Here is an 11,840-nt window from a genome sequence, read left to right as displayed (position 1 = left end):
CTAGGTTGCAACTGTAGAAGTGGCTATAAGGACTGTCTGAAACAGCTCGCACAGCCTCGCCAGGCAGTTGCCTTTGGAGAGCCAGCGCACCTCGGTGTGGAGCAACAGACGCTCGAAGGCCTCATCATTCTCGCCACACAGCTGCCTGAAGAGCCTATCATTAAGAGCATGGGCTTTGATTTTATTTATTGCTTTTACTGCTGTGTTGAGTGACTGGTGGAGAGATGGGCTGATGGCTTTGGACGCGAGGTTGTGACGGTGGAGGACACAGTGCACTGTCAACACCTGCGGCACACGCTCCTTAAGGAAAGTGGCGAATCCGCGGTACCTCCCAACCATAGCGGGAGCTCCATCTGTGGCACAGGCGAGGATGTTCCCCAGTGGAATGGACTTCTCCTGGAGGTACTCCTTTAGCGCGTTGAATATAGTTTCTCCTTTTGTGTCCACAGAGATATTTAATAAAACAGCATGTCCTCGGCCACATCCCTCCCAGACACAAAACGCGCATAGGCCATTAGGAGAACATTGTTGTCTGCTGTTCATCCAGCTGGATACTGAAACGATTTTCTCGCAGTGTGGCACACAGCTGCTCCTCAGTGTCCAGCGCCATCTCTCTAACCCTCCGTGCCACACTGTCATTGCTGAGCGGGATGGCCCTTAACACTGGCGCTGGGTCTCGCTCCATCACAGTGGAGATGACCTCTTTAATCGCTGGGAGAACCAGCTTTTCTCCTACAGTAAATGGTGTGCCAGACTTAGCTATCAGTAAAGAAATATTGTAGGACACACTAACCTGTTCTCTGTCTGGTTTGTCTTCCGAGCGAACAGATTCAAAATGGTCCGTCTTGAATGTTTCTCTTTGAGGGCATTGAAATAAGCTGCATCATGAGATGCCTTGTCAGGATGCATTTTGTTCAGGTGATTCTTTAAACGTGAGGGTTTCATCACCTCATTAGAGAAAACCTGCTCGCAAAGCAGCCACATCGGGAGCTGAACATTTGCAGGTGAGGGAATAAAGCCAAAGTTTATGTAATCGACACTGTACTGTCTGCATTTCTTCTTGTTTGCCGCCATGTTTAAGTTTTGATATTAAAAAGATATGTATACGTAATTGTGCTTGTGTACACCCATACGAAAAAGAAATACATAAAACTTCTAAAAGGATGAATACAAAAGTCTTATACAAAACCCTTACTGCCAGACACACATATGGCCAGGGTAGGAATTTCACGGCGGCCACGGCCGTCGTAGCCCCTTGCGTTGGCCGTGAGGCCCCTTTGAAAATCAGAGGTTTACAGGCCACGGTGGCCTTGGTGCCCCCTTTTTTCAATATTCTGCTTTGCGTCCTACTAATAGCGATTTTTATTTAGCCTGTGGCCTGTCAAAATAATCTTAGCATTCACAGCGCAAATTAATTTAGTCTTTTACGCAGTGGAGAAAGTGACCGCGCAAGAAAGAAAGTGCGTCCAAATTCACCCATTCTCAGTTGAACTACTCGCGAAGTAGCCTATTCATCACACAGACATCACAAATATCACATGAAAGAGCTTTTTCTCAGCTTTTAAGCGATGTTAGCCGATAATTGCTGTGTTGAACGGTTCGCGAGAAAAGTAAATAATATAATTCAACTTAATCATACATTCTAATGAAGGTTTTGCGTCCCATGATCGATCTCCCTACCCATTCATCTCGGTGGAATACTTTACGAACCCTTCTTTTAACACATGACAAACCATATATCAGAATAAACAGGAGACCTTACCGAACACAAAGGTGTAAAGCAGTCCCCTGTACAGTTAGCCGTTCCAGAGTAATCCAGTTTTGAATTTGCAGTAAAGTTCGACATACATGGATGTCTCCAAATTTGGGCTTTCAGTTTTACAATGTGTTTAAATTATTCCACATGAATTCATAACGGGCCAAATACAAAATAAATGTTACAGATATCGCCTAGATATTGGTAAATCAGAGGACAGCTGACTAAGAGTTTGTGAAAGTAGCCTTAATGATCACAAAATGCTAAGCATGCATCTAGGCTATTTGAGTTTCTTAAAGTTGAGCTGTGCTTAAATTGTTCAATACATGATTTCATAACAGGCCAAATATAAAATAAATGTTATATATAGCCTAGATATCTGTAAATAGATGATCAGATGATTTACGGTTCTATGTAATGTGTCATGTTTCATACAGTGATGCAGGTCTACTGCAGTGAATAGGCGAAATACAACTTTGATCATTTTTATAGCCTACTACTGTATAGTTAACTTTGGCCTTGGTGCCCTGACATGTGGCTTTTGCCCCCCACCAAATATGCCCAACTGAAGGCCAAGTGGCCTTGCCCCCAGAATGGTGAAATTCCAAGCCTGCATATGGCTATGAAAATCTTATGTGGCACATATCACAAAAGTGGCCCATTTCATATTTCCCTCATGTATGAATAAAGCACACATCTACATGAACTGACTAAGTAAATTATACAGTGACATATACTTTCAGTACATGAGAGATGTACATTTTAGAATATGTTATATAACATTTTAGTATTATTCCTATATGATAAAACACCATTACAACCAGATTTGTGCATGTAACACACATGCAATGTATATAAAAACAATGCAGTCTTCATATGGTTTTGATAAGATTTTGATATTAGAAAGAAAAAGTATATATATGTTATACACATGTACACACTAATTTTTGTATATGTTTGTCTGACATATAATACATGCTTCTTATATGTGAAGTATATGTTTTTCATTAGTAATATTGTGTTGTTCCTATATGATAAACCACCATTGCTGATAGATTTGTGTATGTAACACAGATCATATGTATATAGAAACTATGAAGTTTTTATATGGTTTTGATAAGATTTTGATATGTAAAAGGAAATTATATATGAGTAATACATATTTACACACTGATGTTTCCTATATGTGTCGCATATATGTACAATATATGCTTTGTATGAGTATCATTGTGTGATTAAAGAGCAATACACAGGGATTTTAACCAAATTTATTTGAAACCTCTACTTACAAATAGTTCCCTTGCACTTCTACTAACTGTATCTACTATTACTGATCCTATCAAAAACATGATGGTTAGGCATGTCGTTATGAAATAAAACTTATTTTCAACATCAATGGCAGACATTGCCATTCCCACAATTTAGGAGATAAAGTGGCATTTTAAGTGGTATAATGAACTCATTCATACTGTCCATAACTGTACGTAATATTTATGAACTGAACTGTGATATTAAGAACAAAACGTACATTTCAATGTTCTCATTTCTGTTGCTTAACTTTATTCCGCATCTCTGTTATCTTCCCATTGATTCTGCTCCCTATTAGGGACAGAGGGGTACCCGGCCATCTCTCCAGAGTTGCATCTTTAACAAACAAACCCAAAGAATGCAAAAGTTAGTAGGCTATACTTGACATTCACAGCAGAGATCAGTATCATAACAGCTATTGATAACACTGAACCTACTGTAGATGGCATCAACTTTGGTCTTCTCAAGGGGGAGACGAGCCTCTCCCTTCCCCTTGTCGGTTCCCCGAAGATTACTGACTAGAAGCACTTCAGGGGGGAATACAGCTGTAAGCAGTTGTCTTACAAATGTTGTACATGAATTTGCATTAACTGCGTAAGCCCATGCAAGCTTATCCACCATGACACCGCTGCCTTTGAAGATCTCAACCTTTAAAGGAAGAAAAATGTGTTAAACAAAGGACAGGTGTTAAACAAAGGGCTTAAAGATAAAATTTTAGGATATGAAAAAACTATATAACTTGGTAAATTACAACCCTGTATGACACAACCTGGTTGTCTTATATAATGTGTTAATACTGGGCACAGAAAGAAAACACATAAAGGAGTGCACACACACACACACACTATACAGTATAATCACGATTGCCCTACACATTACAAGCATGCCTGATCATGATATGATATGATATTGATATGATATTCATTGATATGATATTCATTAAGACAAGTCACCTTTGATGGTGAAGAACTAGTTGTATCCATGTCTCCACTCCCAGCATCAATTGCCATCTGAGAAGGACATTAGGTAAACAGAAAACATCTGGTCAGTGCACATATTAATACATACTTTGAGGCCATAGACAAATGTATGTGCCAACTGTGTGCCAATGTGTAAATTATTCAATTGAATTGTCTGTAGTTCTTCTGTACAGCAAAACAGATACTTACTGATATAGTTGGATAAATAAAGTATATCTGCCGAACTCATAACAAGCATTCCAAACAATTCTCTCTATCATGTATACATTTCTAAAAAGAAATCACCTTTGATGACTGGGAGCTGGCTGAAGGTGAACTAGACTGTGTTGAAACAGTAGATGAGGAGCTGGAGGTGGGCTGAGTGAAATAGGGAAGACACTGTGAAGGACAGTCCTCTGATCCGGGCGTCCTGGGAGAGGCAGGCTGGCATATAATCTTCTTCATGCTAAAAATGAGTTCTGGCACATCTAGACACAATGACAGAAAAAATACAGGTAAACAGAATTAGCTATCACTGATCCTTAAGAAAAAATGTTCTACAACCAGTACATAATAAACAAGATACCTTGAAGAACCAAGTCTTTCCACTTTTGGCATTCTTTCTCCAAGTCTATGTTTTTCTGGGTCAAAGCAGAGACAGTTTTTTTCAGGTTGTTGATCTCATCTGATGAAGGTTGTGGTATCCCACCATACATCTTCAGAAAATCCTTTGCAGGATCAGTCTGGGAGACTTTTAACCTCTGGTCAAAACAGAAGCTAGAATTAATTAAATAGAGGCTGCTGCAATAATTGCAACATGCACAACAGAATCAATAACTAACATGTGAATCAAGAATGTACATCCGCATCAGCTTTGAAAAACTTCAATCACTGATAGTGAGTGTGCCACAAACACTCCACATGTATGTGCATAGCTTTAAAAGTGCAAATGCGGTGTAAATCGATTCACTGGCCTGCTGGAGGTTCCCATTACTGGAATGATGCTGTCCCACATCACTGGAATGACATGATCAAAATAACCTGATGGCAAATTCACACTACCTTCTGTTTGTTGAGGAACTTCCGTGTCTGTGTCGTCTGATTCTTCCCCATACTTCTGGGGGGGGCACAGAGATCCTCTTTGTTTGTGGAACTGGCTTATTGCTTTTTGTTAGCTCATTCAATTTTCGTGTGGCCTCATAACGAGAACCTAGAGAGGGAAAGACAGTCACATACAAAATGAGGACACAACATGATTTTACAATGACACCATGATAATGACATCTCTAAACTGTAAACTGCAAATCTATCTATGATGGTAGAATTTTATCATGGGTAGAATGACAAATGTCTATAAAAATGTATATTAACCCTTAGAACCCTAAGCTGTTTTTAGAGCATTTTCACTACCTTTATTCATAAGGATTTATTCTGGTCATTGTAAGTGCCACACACATATATTATATATTGTTTTTTTCAGGAGAGTTTAGGTTATTCAGATCTGCCATCATTTCATGTATTAATACTAGCATTGATTTTATTTTGATTTTTAAAGAATTAAAATATAAAAAGTGCATTATAAAAATTCTTATATTTCGACATGTATCTCACCACAGCAAGCTCACAGCTCTACATGCATTTCATGTGTGTGTAGGGCAGACTGTCCTGAATCGGGCAATATAATTGCCATGTTGGAGGGATACTCTGGGGCTGAGCAATTTACAGAAATATTTGCTGTGTGATTTACGGAAATAAATGCCATTTTTTATTTAGTGATGAAAAATGACCTTTCTGCGCTCCATATCTGTGACACGAACTGATCTGACCTGACTTGACCCGAGGTTGCGTGTTAGCCTGCGTACCTGTGTGTATGCAGTCATAATAATTCTCAACTCTTTACTGCATTGCCATGAACAAAGTAAAGGCAAAAAAGGTGTTTATTTGTTGAACAAATTGGGATGCAATGTGAGCCTTGAATTGGATGCCATGCAGGAATTTGCTAGGATCTCAAAACCGGAATATGAACATGCTTTGCCATAGAGAAACACATGATAGCATTGGATTATAAACATGCTTTGCCACAAGAACAGACAAAAACGTGGGGCTATATGAAGTTATTATTTTGCTGTCACTTCGTCTGTTTTATAACCCAGAAGGATGTACTTGGTATCAAATGATAGCTCTGAGTCTCCTCTTTCATCTGACATGCGTGGCATATCTATGCGATCACGGGTCCGCGAGTAATTCAAACGAGAGTAATGAGTGTGCAGCGTTGGTTTGTGTACATGACGTTATTATTTTGCAGTCACTTTGTCTGGTTTTATAAGCCAGAAGGATCGATAAACATGGTACCAATGGATAGCCCTGTGCTCCCTCTTTCATCTGATATGCTTGCCATATCGATGTGATCACAGGTTCGCGAGTAATTCAAACTAGAGTAATGTGTGTGCAGGTGAATGCAGAGAAGTATAGACTGTAAATATGATGCAATTTGATTTAATTTCATGATTTTTTTTAATTTTCATACTTGATCGTACAGACAAGTGTGTAGTCTCGTTGGAAAGCCCCACTTCTGCTCTGTCGTGCAATAAAGGTTTCATCTCGCTGCGATGAACCGTTCTGGAGCAATGTAACAGAGAAGAAAGGGTGTGTTTTTTGACGCACTTTGCGTCAATCGGGTTCTAAGGGTTAAAGAGAATAATGTGTATTAACACCTACTGATTAAATAATAGTATGTATCTTACCAGTCACAAACTTCACATTAGCTGCATAATGAGGATAACCTCCTTGTGGCCTCTTCCCACGTCGCCACTCAACTGAAGCCAGATACGGGCTTAAAGGAAGCCCATTAGGGCCCATTTTTGTGTCATCATAACCAATGATGGCATCAGTTTTGATTGACATCACTTAACTTGCCATTGTCATCTCCCTCTGACCATTGTACCACAGCAAACTTTCTGGCTGGTGTTTCTGCCACTAAAAGAATGGAGGAAAAATGAAGAAAGGGTGTATGAATAAGCAGATAGATACGGTAGTACATATTTTATCACCATGTAACACTGCATTCACACCAATACCTGTAGTGCACAGGTAGTGCAAGGTTTTGGTCTGTTTTTGTCTACTTGTTATCAGATTAGGCCATTTACACCATGTAGTGTTCTGCACAGCAGAACAGCAGAGACCCCTTTAAATAGAAGAGTTCTATTTTTCTCTGCATTGACAGCAAAACGGTGCAATTTGAGTGCAGCAGATTCTTAGCAGTGTTATACTTCGTTTTGTAAGTCCTATTTTGCGATCCCGTTGGGTTACACTTGTACCCAAGACATCATGTGAAAGTGCCGTTTGCTCTTTCAACAGTTGTCTTCTGTTAGTTCCTAGCACGCACGGAGATATCAAAGATTCTTAAGTTGTCTCTGGAGATATGCTAGCGGTTTTGAACATTACATTTCAATAGCGTCATCAACATGCCCCCCCCCCCACACACACACACACACACACCACCACCAACCAACTCTACACGATTCCCGTAGGGTTAGAGTTAGGGTTTAGGGTTTAGGGTTAGGTTAGGGTTAGGTTAGGGGAACATGATCTTTGGTGGAGTGGGTGACTGTGGGTGCACTGGCCGATTGGATCCAACCACACCAACAAGGAGGGGAATAAAGGTAGGAAGAAGTCAACTGTCTAAAAATAAAATAATATATATAAAGATAATTATTTAAATAGAAACTATGTATATTAGAAAAGGGGAGGGAAGAAGGAAGAAAAAATAATATAAATAAATAAATAATTAAGGAAGGGTATAGGGCAAAAAACGAACTTTCCTAGGGTTAGGGTTAGGGTTAGGGTTAGGGTTAGGGTTAGGTGAGGGGAAATGGATTTTTAGGGGGGCAGAGTCGCCTAGAGTGCACGGGCCAATTGGGTCGGAGCAGACCAGTGCTGAGTGTGAGGGCAAACCTGTCTTGTGCTAAAGGGTAGTTGTGTGTGATAAAGGGGGCAGAAAAAATAATAATAATAAAGGTGTAAGAAAACTAAGGTGATACCATGTGATGTGTAATAACTGTGTAATAAGTGTGAAATAAAATGTGTAATAAATGTGTAATAAGTGTAAAATAAATTATGTAATAAATGTGTAATAAATGTGACTGTGGGATTGGGGCTGAGAGGAATTAAGGGTTTGGGATGGGGGCTGGGGAAGGGGTTAGGAGTTGGAAATGAGGGAGGTTAGGAATGGGGACTGGGTTAAGGTTAGGAATGGGGACTGGGTTAAGGTTAGGAATGGGGAAAGTTGGGGTTAGGAAATGGGACTGGGTTAAGGTTAGAGGTTGGGAATGGGGAGAGGTTAAGGTTAGGAATTGGGACTGGGTTAAGGTTGGGGGGGGGGGGTTAGGAAATGGGACTGGGTTAAGGTTAGGAATTGGGGGGGGGGGGGGGGGGGTTAGGAAATGGGACTAGGTTAAGGTTAGGAAATGGGACTGGGTTAAGGTTGGGAATGGGGAGAGGTTGGGGTTAGGAATTGGGACTGGGTTAAGGTTAGGAGTTGGGACAGGGGGGGGGGGGTAGGAAATGGGACTGGGTTAAGGTTAGGAGTTGGGAATGGGGAGAGGTTGGGGTTAGGAATTGGGACTGGGTTAAGGTTAGGAGTTGGGACAGGGGGGGGTTAGGAAATGGGACTGGGTTAAGGTTAGGAGTTGGGAATGGGGAGAGGTTGGGGTTAGGAATTGGGACTGGGTTAAGGTTAGGAGTTGGGACAGGGGGAGAGGGATAAGTAGGAGGTAGGGGCTAAGTCCAGATAAGTGCTAGAATGTTTAAAAGTGCTTGTGAACAAGAAGTGCTCTACAAAAAACTTGGAGTGGGGGGAAAAAAACAAAACTTTCAAATGACAAAGTGAAAAGTCAGTGTTGGAATCAAAAGTCAGTGCAAAATAAAGACACAAACATAACCACAAATAGAAGTCCAGACCTAGTACAAGGGGGAGGGATGGTAGGGCGGGGGCAGTAGGGGGTAGTAGATAGTAGTAGATGGACTGACGGGAGCATCTACAATGGGAGGGGGGGGGGGGTTTGAGGCATGATAAATTAATTGATACATATATTGAAAAAAAGAAACGTAACTAAGAACTACCCAAAGGAACCTAGGATGAAGACAGGAAGAAAAATAACTTTATTTACGGAAGGACGAGACAAAAAGACCAAAGGAATTAACTCTCATTTAAACCAAAGGGAAGAAATGTTTTAAGTTTGCAAATCCAGAGGCGTTCTGCTCTCCTTCTTTGTGCCGGGCTCCAGCCAGGGTTGCTCTCAAGGCCACAAATGCCAAGGTTAGTAGTGTCATGAACCTGGAAGTGGCCAACTAGAAGGGTAGTGCGTGTGTTCCGGGAAATGGTGTAAAGATGTTGTTTGAGTCTGGTGCGGATCGTGTTACCTGTTTCCCCAATATACAGTAGGTGGCATTTGTGACATGTAATGATGTAAACTGCATTAGTGGTGTCCAGTGTAAGGGGTGTGTTTGGGGCTGTGCAATGGGAATGGAAGTTGGTAATAAACTGTTGGGGCTTGAAGAAGGAATCATGTGGGAGGGGCTGTGGAGGGGGTTTCCTAGAGAACCGTGACCTGATAAGTTTGTCCTGTAAGTTATTGTTCTTGCGTAAAGCTGAAATGATTCTGTGGTGTTGAAAAGTGGGGTAAGAAGATTGGAGGTGTGTGAAGTGTTGTTTGAAAGTGTAATGTAAGTGTGTTGTGGAATGAGAGAAGGTTGTGATGAGGGGGATGATGGGGTGTGGATGGGGTTGCGGGGTGGATTCAGGGGTGTCCATAGTGTGGTTTAGGATAGGGGGGTCAGGGCTACGGGTTAATGATTGTGTGTTAGAATGTGTGTGGTGTGGTGATCTGTTGGAGTGAGTGGGAGCAAGAAGATGTAGAGTGTCTGTTTTAATTTTGCGTAAAAATCTTTTTGAATAACCGCGTGTACGGAGGACTGTAAAGAGTGTGAATATCGCCTCCTGGACGCCAGCTGGAAAACTGCAGATGCGATGGAATCTTATGATTTGGGATTTGATGATTGCTCGGAAGGTGTGTTTTGGATGGTAACTTGTTTTGTGTAAGAGTGCATGTGTGTCTGTGGGTTTGAAATATACTTTGGTACTGAGGGAGCTATGTGTTGAAGAGAGGGGTGTTAGGAAGATGGTAGTGTCTAAGAAGTTTACAGAGTGTAGATCAATTGTGGCTTTCAGTTTAATTGTGGTGTGGTGCGTGTTAAGTATGTGAAAGAAATCATTGAATTCGTCTAGTGTGTGTGTCCAAGCGCCAATGATGTCGTCCAGGAAGCGATAGTAGAACAGGGGTTTGAGGGGGCATTTGGCCAGAGCTTCTTGCTCCCACTCACTCATGTAAATGTTGGCATATGCTGGTGCGAATCTTTGGCCCATGGCAGTTCCATGAATCTGTAAGAAAAGTCTGTCATCAAATTGGAAGTCGTTGTGTGTAAGACAGATCTCCAACAGTTGGAGGAGAATATTGTCTGGTCTGGTGGGATCTGGATAACGGAGGAATTTATTATGTATTGCTTGAATGCCGGCTCTAGTGTTTATATTTGTGTATAGGCTATCCACGTCTATGGTAAAGAGGTAAGTATGGTTGGGAACTGCCATGGGCCGAATCTTGTGTATGAAGTCATATGTGTCTTTTATGTAACTGGAGTGTCTAGTGGAAAGAGGGTTGATAAAGTGATCTATAAAAAAGGAAATATTGTAGGTGGTGGAATTGCAATCTGATACAATGGGTCTGCCGGGAGGAACCTCGGAAGGGACTGTCCACGTGTCGGGAGGCTTATGGATCTTGGGTAACAGGTAAAAAGCACGGGGTCTGGGTTGGTCTGGGCCTAAAAGGAAGTCAAACTGTTTTCTGGAGATAAAGTGATTTGAATACAACGTGTGGACTAGCTTGCGAATTTTAGTTTGTGCTTGTGGTTGTAGTGAATGAGATATGGGTGAGTAATGGAGTTGGTTCGAAAGTTGCCTGTTAGCTTCAAGAAGATACTGGTGGGTGTCGAGGATTACAATTTTGGAGCCTTTGTCTGCAGGTTTAATGATAATGTGGGGGTTTGTCCTGAGTTGGGTTATAGCCTGTCTCTCGGATGGAGAGATGTTGGAGTGGCCTGGAAGGAAAGGACGGGTGAGATGATTGGATAAACAATGAAGATCTTGACGAAAGAGAGCCTTTAGTTTCCCATCCACCTGGGAATCAAGGGGTTCCCAGGTGGAGGGGAAAGTAAATGGGGTGGGGTCGTGGTCTGAGTTTGAGTCCTTGAAATGATCTATTAACTTGAGTCGCCTGTGATAGTAGTGGACGTCCCTTCGAAGCTCCTCCCGGTTTACCGTGGTGGGTGTGGGGATGAAGGAGAGACCTTTTTCTAAGAGTGAACGTTGAGCTGATGTGAGAGTGAAAGATTTAGAGAGGTTAAGGACCAAAGTATCAGTATGCAGTGGAACAGTGAGGGTAGAAGTGTGTGGGGGGGTGGTGTCCTGGCTTAGGGTCTGGGGGGGCCTAAATTTAGCTGTTGGCACCAAAACTGCAGTATTGTTGTGCCTATGTGGGGGGGCCAGTGTATATTGTCAGAAAGGGTGGTGTATTGGTCTGCGGGGAGGGGCTGAAGGTGGGGGAGGTGTTTTGAAATATACTGATTGATTTCAGTTAGGTTCTGAATGTGATCAAGGTGAAGGGAGTGTGAGAAATTTAGAAGGGGTACGTAGATATTGGCGTTGGGGAAGATTTTGGTGGCTAACTTGAACATTGTGTTTAACTGTTTGTTGGTGGTGGCCT

At 41.7% G+C, this 11,840-nt stretch overlaps 1 long non-coding RNA gene and 1 pseudogene across 1 annotated transcript; both read right to left on the bottom strand.

Annotated features, from left to right (window-relative positions):
• Positions 1-610, bottom strand: LOC143136801 (SCAN domain-containing protein 3-like; annotated as a pseudogene).
• A 2,897-nt stretch (positions 611-3,507) lies between these two features.
• Positions 3,508-4,439, bottom strand: LOC143136520 (uncharacterized). The gene is made up of 3 exons (XR_012989324.1): positions 4,330-4,439; positions 4,018-4,074; positions 3,508-3,712 (listed from the first exon to the last, which is right to left on the bottom strand). It is a non-coding gene; the product is annotated as an uncharacterized LOC143136520 (long non-coding RNA).
• Between the last annotated feature and the right edge of the window lie 7,401 nt (positions 4,440-11,840).

The sequence above is a fragment of the Alosa pseudoharengus genome, unplaced genomic scaffold (genome assembly GCF_046254945.1).
Source record: "Alosa pseudoharengus isolate Yale_2024_CS ecotype anadromous, Long Island Sound unplaced genomic scaffold, YU_APseudo_1.1 YU_APseudo_1.1_scf_20, whole genome shotgun sequence".
Classification (NCBI taxonomy): domain Eukaryota; kingdom Metazoa; phylum Chordata; class Actinopteri; order Clupeiformes; family Clupeidae; genus Alosa; species Alosa pseudoharengus.
This window is presented reverse-complemented; position numbering and strand designations above follow the sequence as displayed.